The following is a 12424-nucleotide window of genomic DNA, read 5'->3' on the forward strand; positions in this document are numbered from 1 at the left end:
CCAAAGTCAAATCCTCTAAAATGTCTGTGATTGATTTACTATAGAAGATACATATATGAAATATACAACACAATGCTTTTGATTGAATAGGGAGATACTTTGAATATTTGTAGCTTGTTGGAACAGAAGTGGATTGACTAGAAGTCATTAATCAACTAAACCTCTAAGCTAACTATTACCTTTAACAGCACTGATAACAACCCAACATGGTGCTTCAGTCTCTTTTGAAGTTCTTTGCTAGAACTCTACAACAGGTACTCCATCAGGATTCCACAGGAAAAGCCCTTATAGAAGGTGTTCCTGAATTTTGTAACATGTATTACTCTGGCCGATAATGCATCATGCACATGAAAAAAAAATACCACACTAAAGCAAAGAACAAAGGGTCATATTTTCAACAGACAGCGATAATTACTGCATTATTTTCAATCGCTGGAATATTTCGCCAGGCTAGCGTTGTATTAACGACGCTTAGCGCCATGCTGATGAATATTCCAGCGATATCGCCCTTTTTCATTGAACATCGCTGGTTTTTCAGCGATGTTCCATGTAAAATGGCGATATGCTTGATAATACGACCCTGTGGTCGTATCACATGAATCCACCTCCCATGTTAGGTATGCCTTACGCGGGAATTTAACAGACGATAAATTCCTGCATTAAGGCATACTTAGCATGATTAAAATAATCGCTTCCACTCGTTATAAATATCGCAAAGCTGCCTCCACGATATTTACCCATGTTGTTTCCACATACACGCCTACTTTGCATCTCATTAGCGATGCGAAGATAGGCGTGCTGGAAACGGGAGCAAAATCAGCAAAACACGTGATAGCGTGTCTTTGCTGAAAAGGCGATAAAATTATTGCCGCTTTTCGGGCGAAAACGGCGATAAGTTTATATTACTGCCTTGTTAATATGCCCCAAAGTATGGTTCTGCATATCCTCCATAGCCTAAATATACACTAATACATTTGTCAGTGCTTTTTAGAATGAAAGGGGTGATTGATGGATCAGGGCTATGTGTGTGTCGTGAGAGGCAAGTCTCCCTATACAAACAGGCAATAATACATTTAACCCAGAGAAACCCACATAAGAAAGTCCACACTGGAAAATCCAATCGATACAAAACTCAAAGTGCAAACCATAAACGCTCATTAACCCCTTCGATGCTCATGACAAGCTCAGCTCGTCATGAGGCACGGTTGAGCTGTGTTAAAAAAATAAACAATTTAAGAATTTTTCGCAGAAAGTAAAAAGGCATCTGGTTAGTTCATTAATTCAAAATATGCAAATACAAAAACAATGATTTGCAGTGGAAGCTGAGTCCTAATCTAGTCATTAGCCAGAACCATTAATGCTCCAGCACAAAAAAATAAGAATAAGAAGGAAAGAGGAAAAAAAGAGCAACATTCATAAGGAGTTATGTTTTGAATGTGGCTTCTCACCAATAGGCCCCACCCAATCCCTGCACTCCCACCTGGAAAGCAAATATACCACTGCACCTTTGAATAACATACACTTTTGAGCATGTCTTATGACCCTTGGCACCGCAAGACTTCAACACAGAACAAACAGCACCTTTTGAAAAGGGGTTTTAGTTAACAAAATGCAAAGACTCTATCACTTTTAGAATAAGGCTTGGGGTTTATTACATAATACTCTCTAAACAAAGGCTGTCTCAGATACCAAATGCAAAAGATTCAACTAAATGTAGCAGATTTATAATCTAAAGGCATGAATCAATAACTGAGCAAACTATAATACTGATTAATAAACAAGCAATAACTGAGATAAGATAAGATACACTGGACGTCCTGCAAGAGATCAGAAAGATATATATATATATATATATAAGGCTATGGTGCCGAAACGTTGGGAAATGGAAGCGAGTGCAGCTGAACTGTGAATAAACCGATGCATGCAGTAATGGGCCTCAAATTTGTTTCTTCACGAGTCAGTGGTTGATGGGCTGCTCCATGCCCATTGTATTGAGGCCGCCCTGTAGGGTCGGGGGCTCCAGAACGGGAGAATGACTTTTTGATATATATATATATACATATATATCTATACAGTAGAGAATCACTCTGGTAATGCAACTCCCACACCACAAAGAAAACACTTCAAACGATCACAGCCACTGGCTCACTCACAATGGCAATAACCACAAAACTCAATACATCACCTGATGCATACACTGCCCACTTCTGGCCGGGGGAAGTCTTCACACAGCCTGGGATCAGAGCTCAGCAATCAGGGTTCAATCTGAGATAGACACGTCTGCCCTCGCTCGCAATCCCTATTCCCAAACTTCCGCCAGACCAGTGGAGGCTCCCCTTTTTAATACAAATCCAAACATAATGAAGCTTCGAGCATGCCTCGCCCCCTCGTTCTCATGAGAGTCCGTACCAGTCTGCTCCAAGGCCACAGCATCGGTTGATCAGGCCTTTGCTATGGCTTCGAGACGGACCATGTACATTCCTCTGATAAGAACCAGTTTTCTCCAGTCAATAAAGTGTGAAAACAGAAGGAAGAGCAAAACATGCCCTCCCCACTTTGCAGCTACTTTCAAGCACAGAAAATAGCTTCAGTCATGAAAATGGAGTTAGCAAGATGGAATTGAAAAGCAAGATGACATGAAAGCATGTCAAAGCTAAGCACTGCCATAAAGCAAGGTAAAGTCAGATAACAGAATGATATTAAACCATGTCATAGCCAATAGTGATAACTCATAAATCTCACCAATGCACAATACAATACAAATTCCTGCACAACTGCACACCTTCAAATACACATCCCAAACGCTCTGCTCTTGGCAAGACTGTTCCACTCCGTAACAGCTCCCATTGAAAGACCGCAAGATTACAGGACAGAAGAGAAGCAGGCATATGCAGGACCATCCTACATTAAGGCTAGGGTAAAATAACACTCTAAAGTCAGTAAAAATGGTGGTGGTTGAGGGTCATCATAGGGTGCCAAAATCACAAGTGTGGCTCTTTTATTACAGACTTTTTAAAAAAAAATTTTTAAAAACCTTTATTCTTCATAAAGCATGGTACATGGCATGTCACGCACAGGACTGGCGTGGGCGTTTGATGACACGCTACTCAACAACACAGTGTAGTCATGTGTAACACAGCCATTTAGCCGGCATCCCGGGGGCCCGGCGGCAGTCAATTCACAAGGTGAGCAAGAGCCCTTGTTCTCGTATGCAGATACAAAGCATTATACACATCACAAATAGTATGTACAAGAACGTATTTACCCGTACGTACACATGACTTGGCTGTCCCAGTGTATCACATACCGAAAGTCATATCGTTATATAATTCTTAATCCTTAAGAAAACATACTACCCCAACAAATCCCCACCCCCCCTGTATGCCAGCAGTTATGATCCCTTATTAATGTATCTGTGCATGTGCTATCAGCTGTTCCCTTCCCACTACCTTCCAGCGCGGAGGGCTAGTCCCTCCTTCAGAGTCCGACCTGTCTTAGAGGAACTGCAGTGTGTAAGGCTCACGGTGTAGAGCAGGCAGACCCGGAAGCAGAGGTCAGACCCGGGACCAGGGTTCAATTCCCGACGTGGCAGGGTCTTGAGCTCAAAATGTCCACGGACTCGATAATTCTCGCTTCGGTGCCTGCTCTAATCATGGGTTCTCACTCTGCAACTATGGGCATTAAGCTTGCTTAATCTCCACAACGGCCCCACCGTGGCGGGATGCCTGGCTTTCACCTTGGGGACCCCCGGTAGGGGCTATCTCACAGGGAAAAACCAGGACGGGTTCCCAAGGCAAGCGCCTTGATGCCTTCGGGTGATACGTGCGCTATATAAGTCGCAATACATTTACATTTACATTTAATAGTACTGTTTCACGCCCAGCACCCCCACTTGGGGCATCAAGGGTGTAAGTGCTTTCAGCTCCTAACTCCCCATGCAAGCGGGTATCTCACTTCCCCAGGTCCAGGGAGCCAGGGCTAATCCTGCCCCATGGCTAGGTCCCCTATAGCTCCTGCTCCTTCTGCTCCCCTAGGGATTCTAGGGCATCTAGTGCCTCATCCTGCTCAAGGTCCTTCTCCTCCCCCGAGCGTATGTAAGTCTGGTATAGGCCCCAGAAGTTTTTAGGTCGGCTCCTGGGCGGGAGCAGCTCACTGTAAGTTTCCGATTGTGTACAACAATAAAGCAGATCACCAGCCCATCTCTTCTTGGTCGGTAACGGGCCTCTCATCCAACACATGGCAACCACCCTCCTGGCTATTAGAAGGGCCATATCAACAAGTCGTCGCTGGGTGACCGGAAGAGGTTTGAAGCATCCCAGTAGTGCTAGATCCTGTTTTGCAGGTAGCTCAGAGCCCAAGATTAGACTGATTTCCGAGAAAACTTCTGTCCAAAATTTGTGAAAGCCCGGGCAGTACCACGCCATATGGATAAAATCTGCAATCTGGGCGTGACAATGCTCACACTCCGCTGTTTGCCTAAGCCTGTAGCGGTGTAATCTCTCTGGAGTATAATAAACACGTTGTATAAACTTAAAATGTACCAATCTGTGCCTTCCGTTAAGGGACAGTTTTCTCGTGCTAGTTCAGCAGTATTTCCACATCTCATCATCTATTTGTAATTGCAGGTCACGCTGCCATTCTGACCTAGCCTTGGAGTACTGGAACTGTTTATGTGTGACACCTAGTTTATTGAGATTAGTGACCAGCTTGCGGAATGACGGAGAGCTAATTACGTATGTGAGCTCAGGGACCTCTGGTGGCTCCTCCATATCGGGGCCCAATAGGTCTAGTAATTCACTCCGGACTCTGTGGAATTGGAAACGCAGTAAGAGTGAAGCCCCTGTCTGTGAGGGAGAGATTTGCTCCCAGGTTTTAGCCACCCCATCCACAAATAGGTCCTCCATTTTTGTGAGTCCCAGTGCACGCAGTGCCCCAGTGACTCCTTTTTCTTTCAATGGTGCCAGCCACACCACCCAGTCCATCGGCATCAGTGGGGAGTACAAGAGTCCGCAGTCCCGCGCCTGAGTCAACGCATGCCATGCGTGATTGGTGGACTTGATGGAGTCTAGTTGGCCAATGGGGCGGTCTACCGGAAGGCAAGAAGTGGCCAGCAAGGGGAAAGGTTCCGCAAATAAACGCTCAAGGGTTACGTGCGGGATGCGTGGGTCCCCATGTATCCATGTATGTAGATGGGCTGCCTGCGCAATTCTATAGTATCTTTCCATGTCAGGCGCACCCAGACCCCCCATTTCGTAAGGAAGCATTAGGGTTTTCCACTGGACTCTGGGCTGTTTGCCTCCCCATGCCAGCTTAATGAGCACCTGCATTAGTTGTCTGAAAAAGGCCTTGGACAGAACTACCGGAATATTGTTAAATAGGAACAGGAATCTAGGTAGAACTACCATCTTCATAATGGCTATTCTGCCCATTAAGGACAATGGTAGCCTGCACCATGCGTCCACATCCTCAACTAACTTTGCATATGCAACCCCATAGTTTTCCCTAACCAATATGTCTGGATCTGTGTGGAGTTGTATTCCTAGATACCTGACAGAGTCAGTGGTCCACTTCAGTGGGTATTCCATCTCGAAGGGCCGGGTTGCTGGCGTCAATGGAAAAGCAACTGATTTGGCCCACTTCACTTTCAGCCCAGAAAGGGCGCCAAATCGAACAACTTCCCTCAGTACAGATGAGAGGTTCATTTCTGGGTCGCGGACATAGAGGAGTGTATCGTCAGCGTATGTAGAGATGCCAATTTTATATGTTGGGAAGCTAATACCCTCCAGGCTGTGGTATTCCCTAATCGCTCACACCAACGTCTCTGCCAGCAGCGCATATAGGAGGGGCGAGAGAGGACACCCCTGCCTAGTTCCCCTACTTATGTCAAATGGGTCCGTGACTCTGTCGCCTATCTTCAGTCTCGCTGTGGGTTTGTAATACAATGCCCCCAGCATCTGGAGGAAAGGTTCTCCCAGCCCCAGCTTTCTTAAGACTCTGAGCATGAAGGGCCACTCCACAGAGTCGAAAGCCTTCTCCATGTCCAGGAAGATTGTTAAAGCGGTGTTTTCCTGGCGCACATGCTGCATAGTCCCCTGTACAGTACGAATATTGTATGTCAGGTTCCCATTGGGGACAAAACCAGACTGTTCCGGCGCTACTAGTTCCGCACCAACAGCGCCAGTCGTGTGGCCAGTACTTTAGCAAATATTTTAGCGTCCACATTTATCAAAGAGAATGGTCTATAAGAGCTATATGCAGCTGGGGATTTTCCAGGCTTTAAGATGGTTATGAGTAGAGCCTCCCTCATGGAGAGGGGCATACTGCCCACCTCGCAGATGTCATCGAATAAGGTGATCAGGTGAGGGACCAGTTTGTCTTTGAACGCCTTATAGAAGCCTACAGTCAGTCCGTCTGCTCCCAGCGCTCTACCAGTGCGCATACTCGCCAATGCCTCCAAGATCTCGTCCTCTTGTATGGGCGCCATTAAGAATTCCCTATCTGAGTCAGGCAAGAAGGGCATTTCAATGTGGCCGAGGTAGTCGTCAATTTCCTCCTCTACCTGTAATGACTTGGATTTATACAGATCAGCGTAATACTCTCTGAACTTTTGGAGGATCTCCACCTCGTCAGTAATGACCTCCCCTTCTGATGTGATCAGTTCTTCTACCACTAGCGGTCGTCTAGTATTACGCATCATTCTGGCCAATAGTGCGCCAGGTCTCTCCCCCTCCCCATACGTTCGGGCTGTGGCGTATTTACCCATATGTTGCACTACCCCATCCGCCTCTTCATGGTATTCAGCAAGTAAGAGTTTGATTTGCGACTCGTTGATAGTGTCTGAGCCGCTCTGCAATTGCCTCTCCATGTCGGACAGTTGGGTTTCTAGTTGCTTCAATCTATTCCGTATAGTTTTTAAGCACACTCGAATGCTTGGATATTACCATGCCCCTGACGTAGACCTTAAATGTGTCCCATACGGTCTGGAAGCTATCCACAGATCCCAAGTTAGTCTCGAAAAAGGTGTCTATATCGTCGGCAAGCTCTCCCCCAAACATATCATCCAGAAGGGAGTAGGGTGGAAACCTCCAGGTGAAGGGAGGGATTGTTTTCTTTGGGACTACAAGTGTCAGAAGTAGAGGGTGCGGGGGAGTACCATGCAGCTCTTTATACTATTAAGCAGTGCCTGGGACGCTAGCCAGTAGTCTATTCTTGTGTGGATATTGTGGTAAGCTGAGTAGTGTGTGAAACTGTCTTTCGTGGGGTGCTTACTTCTCTATACATCAACTAGGTCTAATTTAATCAGTTCTGATTGCATGTGCAAGGCCGAGGCTTCTGGCCTTCGGGCCGGCCCTGTCGACCTATCCAGATCCGGATCAAACACAAAATTGAAGTCGCCCCACCATAGCATTCTAGAATGAACATGGGTTCTGCAATGTGCTGCCAGTGCAGAGTAAAACTCAGGATCGTCATAATTAGGCCCAGAAACATTCACCACCACCAGATCATGCCCTTTACCAACACACCTAGCTATAACATACTGACCCTCCGGGTCCGTCACAAGGGGCATTAGTTTAAGCTGAGATTTAGGATTGTCCCAAGTGACCACTCCTCTAAAGTGCGTCGTATATCCCCCAAGCCCTCTAGCCAACAGCATCCTACTATTAAGTGGAAGATGGGTTTCCTGAAGCAGGGCAAGATCAATGCGGTGCCTGTGCAAGTAGCTGAGCACATTTCTTAGTTTACGGTAATCATTTAGCCCTCTCACATTCCACGTTAAGGCTTTCAATTCCTGCAGATCAGGCACAGCATTCACGTCATTTGTAGTGGTCATTCCAACAATGAAATCGATAGGTCTCAGACAGTGTTACTTCGACATCAGTCGTTCTCCTATATGTAAAATCGGGCAACATTCTGCTTGGCTCTACTTTCAGTACCCCATGTGCAAAACAACAACAACCCACAACACAATTCCCCCCCCCCCCCACCCACAGCCGACCACCCCCAACCTGGCCTGGCATGTCCCAATCCCTCCCGCCAACTTCCAACTTGTGAAGCTTCCCTGTGCATTCCCAATTATTGCTCTCCTAAGAACGATTAGAGCTATTAGCGCTAGGGCGGAGGTCGCCATAACAGTCACACAAAAGTGCATCAGTATTGTACAGTGCAAAAGTGACCCCAATCGCCATCACCCTAGTCAATGTCCATCAACGGAAGGCCGAACCAGGGCCTAGTGCGCATTGAGTCGGGGCATCTCTCAATTGTCCCCCCCAACCCGCAACCCGCTCCCAATATCAATGTTCTGTGACAGTGTGCAGTAGTGTACCTGCTGATACATTGTCCCAAGCTTTACCCTTAAAGACACATGGCTGACACCTGACCTGATACATGTATAATGCAATGGTCTCACCCAACCGCAATTCGCTGTCCAATCTCAGGTCGCATCAGTCACTCGTCAGCTGCGCTTCATCACACCCAGGTGCCATAACAAAGCAGTGTTCCATAGGCATGACACTGCTCAGGGTCAAGTGCGTCCAAAAGCTGACAGAGCATCAGATAGCTATGGAGTCTATTCTTGTTCGTTCAGGTGACTGCTTTCTTCTTGCTCTTCGGTCTGTCCGCTTGGGCTGTTCGTCTGTTTCTTGGACCACTCCTTTAACGATTTCTGGAGTTCCCTTGGGTCTGTAAAAAAGTGTGAATGACCTCGCCTGTTGATCCGCAGTTTTGCCGGGTACAGCATTGCATAGTCTAGGCCAAGATCTCGCATTTGTTTTTTATACGGGGCAAAAGTGTCGTCTCTCCTCCTGTACTTTCGCCATGAGGTCATGGTACAGGGAGATCCCCATGCCTTCGTAATGGAGCTTCCCTTTGTCTCAGCCACTCACAGCGCCGTGTCGCGGTCTCTATAATTCAGCAGTTTGGCTATTATTGGTCTCGGGGGCACTCCAGGGCGCGGTCGTGGTCCCAGCATTCGGTGGGCCCTCTCAACAATGAACATCGGCGAGAAGACATCATCACCTAGCAGGGAGATCAAAAGTTTTTCCACAAAGAGTTCCACCTTTCCCGTTTGAGTCGTCTCTGCAACCCCCGTGATTCGTACGTTCGAGCGCCTCGAGCGGGCTTCCAAGTCCTCCGACTTGTCCTGGATAACCTGTAGGAGTCTGGAGAACTGCTTGTGATCCTTATCCCACTCTGTCTGTGCTTCTTCGACCTCAGTAAGACGCCTCTCTGACATGTCGAGCCGCTCCGCATGTTTATCCACCTGTTCCGACATGCGGTCCATACGGTAGGTGAGTACATCTATCTTCGTGCCAATGGAGGCCATACTGTCTTGCAACCCTTTCTCCATAGACACAAGCATATCTTTTATGTCCGCATACATTGTACTATCTGGTCCTTTGCTCCGTGGTGAAGGGTCAGGCGCTGGGTCCTCCGGTGCCTTCGCTCTGCGCTGTTCAAACGCCAGTTTGTTCTGGGTCCTGTCGTTCTTGCCCATGGTGCGTAGGTGAGGAAGTCGGTGTCCTGCTTCTCTATGCGGGCTCCGAGTTAAAGACTGTAGCTACAGGTGGCACTGGTATCACAGTTGCGCATTCACCTCATAGATCTTGCACCGTCGCACCGCTCGAAGATTGCGGTCGCCAGTCCCAGCCAGTGGCGTGACCCAGGTTTTTACCCCCTAATCGTATCAGTTTTTACCACACAGCCAGTGGCGGGACTATTCCCCTGGTTCTCATCAAGTGCAGGTGCTATCGATCGTCCCTCGACCGGGGGCTCAGCCACGCTCCCCAGGTCACCCCGGAGTGTTGCAGTCACTGGGATAGCGGACTATATTTTATAGAGAGTGGGTCACAATCAGGCCCCCTGCGCAGCCCATCCAGCCGCTATTCCCAAGGCAATGCGTTCACACTCCTCGCATCGTCAACCTCCAAACTCCGCAGCTCCCTGCCAGCAAAGGTCTACAAAATGGCGCTGACCGCACGCTATTCGGGTAAGTTTGCTTGAGATCCCTCTGGCCGTTTTCCGCCTCGTAAACCCTGCCGGCTACAGTCTACACCGGGTGCGTTTTTGCCGATGGGGCTGGAAGCGATCTCTTGATCACAATTGCTCGACGCCGGTCCTTGGCCACGAGTATTGTCTCTGGTGGCGCCTTACCTACGTACACCTCTGATGTTTCCTGGACACGGTTTTGGCCGTGGCTAGTCCCTGTTCCCCAGCGATTCTCGCTCGGGTGTGCGGGGGCAGCCTGTGCGGATTCAGTGTTTTGGTATTCACCTTGGCTTACGTGCTGCTGCAGGTTTACTTGTTTCCGTGTGGCTACACAGGCGCGCAAGTGCGTTTTTTGACTTGCAGCTACCCCTTCGGCAACTTCCACTCTGCGAGCTATAACCCATGATGGGATGTAAATAAAATACTGATGAGCATTAGTCACTGCTCTACACCCATGCTCTCATTTCTCTCCCAGGTACCTGACCTATACGTGCAGGTCCCACTGGAGCAGACTGCGGGGCACCTTAGGATCTCCCTTAGGGTAAGATCTGTTATCATGTGCCTTTCTTTATGTTCCTCACGTTTCCTCTCAGTTTTAGCGTCTTTTAACCCTTTCAATGCAATCCACTGTCATCTAAATAGAGACATGCATGTGAATATCCTCCAGTTAGTTGTCCGTTTATACCCACGAGTGTGTTTCCGAGCGTGTTTTTGTATTGACCTTGCATCATAACAAATACAGAACTACATGTACCCCTTTGTTATGTATTTTCCTTTAGGTCGCCTCAGTTCAGCAGGACCTAGTTGCCTGCCCTTGTACGACCTCATGGAATAAGGTTGTATGAACACCCCTTTTAAAGATTTTCACTGTGTAGTACGTATCACGTAGGTCCTGACGAATTGCCATCCGGGCAAGAAACATGTTGACCTGATCAGGGGGTTGTAGGTTTCTTGCTTTGTACTACCTAAGCATATATCTCCCCTCCCACCATTTTAATCAAGGGCGTCAGCCACGCCAATAAAACTTATTGTGGACTGACCTACCTTTTTTAATTCACCACTTTCCCACGACTACACCTTTTTCAGACCCTCTCACCCGCATGCACCATATGGCTGGAACAAAAGATCTCCGATAAAAGAGCCCCTTTACGGGTGCCCGTCAGACATTGCAGCGCCAGTCTGACGAGGAGCAGAACCCATATGATGAAGCATGACATCTAGCTTGCTAGGTGTGTGAGGGTTTTAGTTCCAACAAGAAAATTTCCCCTTCTTTTTCTTTTCCTTCATCCTCCACGCTCCACGCGCCACGCTCTTGATCTTCCTTTGTCACCTCCCCTGGGGAACTTTGTACCTTTCTTGTGCTACCAGTCTCTCGGACACGTACACTGGACCACGTTAAATATCATCCACTAACGGTTCCCCCCCTGTTGTTGATATAGTTTTGTAATGGACCCACAGATGGTTTCAACTGGGACTCATTCACACTGTTCCCTGGCTTTCTGGGATATGTAGTTTTGCTTAATAGTCCTACATATTCTTCCACCATTCACACCATCATAAACACGAGATGTGTAAGAGTGTGCCTTGCGTGTATTTTGACTAGCTACTGAGGTAACCACCATGACAAATTATACTGTGGCGTTCTTGGATATTCTGCATTTGACTTTATCTGTACAGGGACAGGCACAAATCTTTAAATACATCCAATGTCCTTTCCAGAAAAATCCCATACCTCAACCTTCACTGTATCTCTAATGTCTAAAGGTAAATCTTCATTTCTCATCATGGGATACATTGTAACAACTGGTGTTTGATTAACCATGTTAAAGGCAACATCCTCATCATGGATCTGAAACTCAAGACCTCTTGGTGTACAATAAATGGTGCAATTAAGCTTACACAAGAAATCAAGCCCTAAAATACTCACAGGGCTTGAGTCACACACCACAAATTGGTGATTATCCTTAAAATTCCTTATTCTAACAGGGACTTCCTTAGTAATAGGGTTTCTCATTTGTTGATTAGCAACTCCAGCAACTTGGATAGTTCTTCCCGAGAGGGGTAGGTCTGGAAATTCCACTGTTCGCACAGTGGAATGGGCAACACAAGTATCAACCAAGAATGATTGTGTGGCCATTTACCTCGTGATCTACATATGGGCCACCCTGGTCTACCCTCAAGACTGCACCAAGAATGCAATCTTTCTCCCCCCTCAGGCACCGGCAGGCAGACTGATCGGCAGTAGAATTCTCAATGTACTCAAACATGGGATATTGTTGGTAAGGAGTATTACCCTGAAATCAATTCTGATCCACATTCAGAACTTGATTTGAAGCAAATCTAGTACTGGTAGCAGCTTGCTGTGGCATTGTGGGTTGTGGAACTTGCAACCCTGGGGCTTGGGGTGCATTAAAATTTTGAGCCGATGGCCTTGGTACAT

Source organism: Lissotriton vulgaris, chromosome 6 (genome assembly GCF_964263255.1).
Source record: "Lissotriton vulgaris chromosome 6, aLisVul1.2, whole genome shotgun sequence".
Classification (NCBI taxonomy): Eukaryota; Metazoa; Chordata; class Amphibia; order Caudata; family Salamandridae; genus Lissotriton; species Lissotriton vulgaris.